The sequence below is a fragment of the Dermacentor variabilis genome, chromosome 5 (assembly GCF_050947875.1).
Source record: "Dermacentor variabilis isolate Ectoservices chromosome 5, ASM5094787v1, whole genome shotgun sequence".
Taxonomy (NCBI): domain Eukaryota; kingdom Metazoa; phylum Arthropoda; class Arachnida; order Ixodida; family Ixodidae; genus Dermacentor; species Dermacentor variabilis.
In genome coordinates this window covers 152,316,751-152,323,236 of record NC_134572.1, presented here as the reverse complement: position 1 = coordinate 152,323,236, position 6,486 = coordinate 152,316,751, and the positions used below count along the sequence as shown (strand labels likewise).

Below are 6,486 nucleotides of genomic sequence, written 5' to 3'. Positions count from 1 at the left end.
ATTTTTAGCAGGCTGCGAAGGCATAATTAATAGCCCCATGGTATCAGCTCCGCATGCTTTCATATAATCGTCAACACTGGCATAGTTTATGGCTATTGTCAGGATTGGGGGCTCAATCCCATCGCTCGTAACCCGTTGTCAAGATTGGAGTCCGGCATGAATGCGAAGGTAGCTGGCCCATGCCATCGTCCAACTTATCCACGCTGAGGACGTTGAGAAGGGAAGTACTGCTTCTCATCGAGAACGAGGAATATGGGTTTATTTACGGTATTTACATGCAGTTCATCAGTCTAGCATGACTTCGAGAGAAAGTGTATCAGTCTAACACGACTGCTTGAAAGAGTGTCTGAGTCTAACATCACTGCTTAAGAAAGTGTACTGAGCATCCGCACAACAGCCGTTTATAAACAGTCGGTCCTCCCCCGATTTCAAGGTGGTGGAAACGTTCGTCCAGTCATCATAAACACGCCGCCACTACGCGGGACGGTTTACACACACACACGCGCACACACGCACGCACGCACACACACACGCACACACACACACACACACACACACACACACACACACACACACAGGTTCACGGTCCGAAACCGACATCACACGGACTTCGTAGAACTCGGAGCGGACCCTCGCAGTGCGCCCGGGTAGCCATTGTCTTGCGTCTTGGTCGGCGCGTGGGAAGGGGCCTCCGACGACGTTCCCGCGGCAACTCCCCCACTCATAGCAGATCAGGTCCGCGTTGGTGGGTTCGCTAACAATAGTTGGCCCGCCGAACTCCTTCAGTCACAATGGCGATTTAGTGACGCCGTGGCTAGAGGTTTGCGGCGGCACTATAGCAAACGTTGACGCCCGTTGTCGCAACTGGCTGGCAACACTTGCACTTCAGCTGGGCCGTTCTTAACACTGTGATCCAATGCTCCCCTTAGACGGCTGAGTAGACAGCTCGACCGACAACGCCCATTTTAAACCTTGTTCCAATACCGACGAAGCCGGCAAAAGGGTCAGTTCCGTGACGCCAGCGTGGAAGTAAAAATCGATGCAGGCTACTTTGCTATTCAAACAGCATGGTGGCTGAGTAAAAAGTTTGGATACTCGACCGGAAGGTCATCTGCGCTGAAGAAATTGTAGTCGCGATTTATGTGCGCCTAATGTTAGCTACGTTTTGCTTTTCATTGATTCGCACACGAAAAGAGGTAGAAAATAGTGCATGTGCTTTTCTTAGCTTTTCGTTGTCGACCTGAGGGGGGGTTTCAAGTCGCAAAGACGACTTTTAGATGCGTTCCCTTACGTGGGCTCGAAGCTGTCTTTCTATAGCGTGCGGTGAACGTAGACTGCCTCCAACGCTTTCCGGAATTGGAACGTACCTTTGCCGACAGAGAGAGAGAAAGAATAAACTTAATTGAAGCAAAATTTTGCAACAAGAAGGCCCCTTATTCCGAGGTTCTTGTGGCCTCGGCCGCTTAGTGGGCCCTGGTCCACCAGCTGGCGCTGGTCATCCAGGCTGGAGTAGAGCTACCGTATAGTATACTTTCAGGGAGCCCAAAGTAACTCTAAGCCGGATCTGAGCTACACGGCCTCCCATTGGGATGGGATAAGGTATGCGATGGGTGGTATCGCGGGGTCCCGTTGGCATTTCCACACAGTGCGGTGCAGATTGGCGTAATTGCTACAGAATGGACCTTCTTTGGCATGTTGTTCGAGGAACCAGTAGTAAAGTAGGCTTAGATGTCGATGAGTGTTCGTCTGCAGTTGCAGCCATACAACAGCCTACTCTCTCGTGAGCTTCTTGCGTGGCGAAAAGAGCTTTTGGCGTGCGAGTCATTAGTACTAGCTGTGTGATCTCCAGAAACCTCATATATACTATAACCAGAGCGAGGAGTGCACTCTGGTTACGTCGCCGAGCCGAGGAACTTCAGCTTGACCCAATGGACGGTTAGGGTTAAGCAGATGTTTCCTTCTTCTTGTACGGCTTCTGCAGGAAGCCAAAGAAGCACTTGAACATTGTTGAGCATTTCGAAGGTTCGGCCTCAGAAGGTTCGTCTTAACGGGAGTACGCTGTAGTAATGAAGCTTCCAAGGCACGTGCAGGCAAGTTTGTCCAAGCGCGTTACTTGAGAGGCTCCCGATCTTCGGCAAGTAAAACAGAAAAGCCTTGCAAGTGCGATGACATTAATTCGAATCAGTCGCGGCAAAGACACCTGGAAATTAATAATTTCAATATGTTTTCATTAGTGACTTGTCTGCCGCATCAAACATGTAGTGTTCTAATAAGTAGGGTAATGGGATGAGCTTAGGAGGTTTGTGTATCTATTGATTGAGCTTAACATCCTAAGTCTCCACAAGGGCTTGATGCGTCATAGTGGAGAGCTCCGGTTTTATTTTGACAACCCCGGGTTAGGTTAAACGTGTGTGTGGTACCTGAGCGTTTGAAGTCCACCCTGTTTGGATTAGGGCCGCTGTAGTTGGGAATCTAAGGCTCGACCTCATTCTTAGCCTCAGACGCCATAGCCGCGGCGACACCGTGGCAAGTAACAGCGCCTTGCGCTTAGAATAGAGCGAGGTTGTTTTCCAGGAGCACGCGCTATGCCTGACCTCGCATCTGAAAAACAGAAAAAAATGTGCCTTGTATGCAGCGAGTGAACAGGAAAGGAGAAAAGCTTGAATATCCTAGCACCCTTTGCAAACAGCTTGAAATTGATATCCCGAACTTTGGCCTTAGTGCTCTAACCCTGGAGGAACCTTGAAAGGAAGTTTTAGCTCAACCTCTACCACAATGCCGCCTATTCAGACACAAGCAAAACGCAGAAATGGTTTTCTGAGGTGACCTCTTGAGCAATTTGAATGGAATTTATTGTATTTTGGAAAGTTAAGTTCTAATGACTCTTGAATGATAATTTTTGTTTAGGGCCCGACTATATTTTTTATGAGAACTGCTGAAAATTCATAAGTATAAAAAAAGAAGATGTAAATACATAGTTTACAAATCCGTAACTGAAGTAACTCGACAAGCGGTTGGCAAAGAACGAACCTTTATTAAAGGTTAGTGTAGCTTTTATAGCCTTTATCTTGTGACGTCATCGCGGCCACTGCCGAATAACAAGAGTCGTGGCCGGTGAATCTAACAATATAAACACGTGTCAGCGGCGCATGCTGATTCATAACAGTAACTATGTACCAAAAACAGATATCGCACTTCTGCAAACTGCATTTATTGGAACATTCAGAGCGGACAAATTTGAGTTAGTACTTCGATCGTACGTGAATTTGTTACATTGTTCACAAGTGTTTTGCAAAAGTCCCACTCAGGTATTAGTGGCGTAGTTCAGAGCTACGTATAACAAATCATTTTTTTATCAGCTTTAGATATTCTATTAGATGCAATTCAGATAATTGCGATATCATTGTTTATTGCCTAGCTACAAAGTTCTAAACCTGAGAGTTTCTTTCCTTGAAAATTAGAAATTTTTAATAGTTGTTATAAACCTCTTAACGGCATAAATCAAACATTCGCTACGTACAGTGACTAGGTCTTACAGTTTTTATTTTTAATGCGACCAATCTAATCAAATTCGGTGCTTGGGTTGCCGAGAAAAGTGGTTTCTTCTCTTTCATGTATTTAGATAAGAGCCCCCGCTCTGGATGTTCTAATTAATGCAGTTTACAGAAATGTGATATCTGTTTTTGGTGCATAGTTACTGTTGTGAATCAGCATGCGCCGCTGACACGTGTTTATATTGTTATGTTCACCGGCCACGCCTCTTCTTTCCGCCGAAAAGAAAACTGCAGCTCTTTTTAAACACAGAAAGAAAAGTTGGCAATCTGTACACAATACTTCGATGAACATGCGAGGCAAAAGTTAAACCGGAGCTTTCTTTACGTCTTCCCCCTGAAATCGGTGCTCTTTGTGGTTGGTTTGCCCGATAAATTTGTTTTGACAACTCGGGCATCTTGATATATGCCGGCTCCTGTATTGCCAAGTAGACGAATTTGGGTCACCGCACATGTGGCCGAACCGACACCTTGCTGCTGTCTGACTTAGTAGATAAGTTAGACTGCTTGGTATATGACTGGGATATCTCATAAACATTGTGCGCCCTCTGCACCGTCTTTCGAGGCGTCCTCCATTACGTCCAAGGCGACAGCCCATTGAAGCCATTCGTCGGGAGATATTTTATGATCATGATCGAACGACTCCCGAGCGAATAATGCTCGCTCCGGCATACAGAACCTTCAATTCTTCTGGCAAACGGAGAAGCGGCGGTTGTTAACGCGACCCGCCAGGCCCATTACCACTCCTTTCTCCTTCTCCGGCACCTTTGTCAGATACCAAACTTCAGGGGGATTAAGTGCACTGCAGAATGAAGAAAAAGTAAGAAAGGTGCAATAGGCATTACTATGGGTGCCTTCCCAGCTGAGAAAGAGAAAGAGTGGTGGTGAAGGGAAAGATGTGCTATTTTCTGCAGTCCTTTAGGGAGCACAGCTCAGAGAAGAGGAAATGCTGGGGAGAAAAGGTGATAAGGAGTATTGCGCTCGCTGTGCATTCGTTACCATATCGTCCTCCTCAAAACGTTCAGCGGGAATATGTTGTTTGTTTGAAATGCACCGCACGTACTCCAGTGTTTTCCTATATTCGAAGAAAAGGTTTTGGACTACGTTTATCTAGGGGTAAAATAAAAATGAAAAAAATTGAGGAGCGATTCCACTTTGTTAAGGTGCATGACCAGCGAAGCTGTAGCACAATAACACAGGGTTCGACAAAAGTACATGTGTTTATTTTCATCATTTGGCAATGCTAGCGACGATAGCTTTGCGATTACTGTGATATACACTGATTGGTTCGGCTACAACCTTAGACATAATTTTGGCAAAGTTAAATATGTAAACGACGGTTATTGAACTGTTGATCGACATTGATTGGTATGACACTTCAAACCAAACTCTTCTAGCACAAACTGTGTGAACAATTCCTTGTCTGGTTTTCAAATGACCACATTGAAGCCTCCAATGATGATCACCGTGGTAGTGTCATCACGACTAACCCATGGAAAGTGCGTGGTCATGAAATCCTCGATATCGCACTTCGGTGTGCCTGTAGGTATATTCACAGTGGACGTCACAATTCCGTCTTTCGTTTGTACGGCACAGACACCGCCACAGTCAGCGGCATTGTGCTCTTGCGAGCCAAGGGTGTATGCTTGTACATACGTGCTGTCCTTTCCCAATATATGGCCATGTCTCCTGCTGGTGAGTCCATGTGCTGTTCACAAAATATTCCAGTATACCCATCGAATTCAAACAATGCATCTTGATTTATTATTATTATTATTATTATTATTATTATTATTATTATTATTATTATTATTATTATTATTATTATTATTATTATTATTATTGGCGGAGTGCTTGAAGCATGCTTTACCTCCTCCGCGAGTCGGCCCGGTACTGCACTGCCTCCGGGATCGGCGCACACTTGCGCTCACGGACGCGAAAGGTGCACTAGGAGAGGGGGGGAGGGGTGTAGAGGTATACAGCTTCGCTAAAAAACGTCATAGATCCAACTTCTTGGCTTTTTGGCACAGCGAATAGCTACGTGGGATGCCAATCGAGACGCGAAGTTTGAGCGAAACCTGCAAGGGGGCGCCCTATTCGAACCTCCACTTTGGTGACTCTGCGAGGCACCTAAACAGGTTACGGGACTCGGTATGGAATTTCATGCGGGTAGGTCTCGTGACATTACCGACGCTGTGGGAACAATTTAACGCCCGCTCCACAAATCACTTGCAATTGCTTGGAGGACGCGCATTGCACGCAACCATTAAGAAATGCAATTTCGCGAGGATTTATATTATTTAGTTTCAAAACACATATGCACTCGAAAAAAAAAAAAGAAAGCGCGGAGCAGGCTGGCAAGTGCGGCAGGACCGGGCACAACGCCTGCCTACTCTTAAGAAAGGAGGGGATAGAAGCAGAACCTAAAGGTAGGGAGGAGGGCAAGAAAGAGAGTACAAGATGACATATCTGAAATATCTAAACTAAAACAATGGCAAAGAGTAGAACACCACAGTAGGAAAAAAATCATCACTGAAGGTCGTACTATTAAAATAACGTTAAATAATAGAAGAAATAATGTACGAGGTCCTGTCCCTCGCTAAGAAAAAATAAACGCTAGGAACGGGAAGCCAACCCGAGTCAAATCTTTCAGAAAAGAAAGGGGACGCAATGAGTTGGATCGCGTCGACACGCACAAGCACTGTGGTCGAGCATTCATCGAGGGTCGTACACCGCACGCCAAGAAAAAGAAGAGGATGTACGGCGCAACGCCGTCCCCTATCTGACATATCTGCCAGAAACCTTAATCCATTCGTCGTTTTTTTAATTAGCTGCTCTCGATTTACAAGAAAAAAATATTTAGTAATTGCATTTCGAAAATTAGGGCAATGTTGTAAATACCAAAAATATTATCACCTTTATGACATCTACATTT

At 45.5% G+C, this 6,486-nt stretch overlaps 1 pseudogene; it reads left to right on the top strand.

Annotated features, from left to right (window-relative positions):
* The first annotated feature begins 5,332 nt into the window (after positions 1-5,332).
* LOC142583797 (U2 spliceosomal RNA) lies at positions 5,333-5,475 on the top strand (annotated as a pseudogene).
* The last annotated feature ends 1,011 nt before the right edge of the window (positions 5,476-6,486 follow it).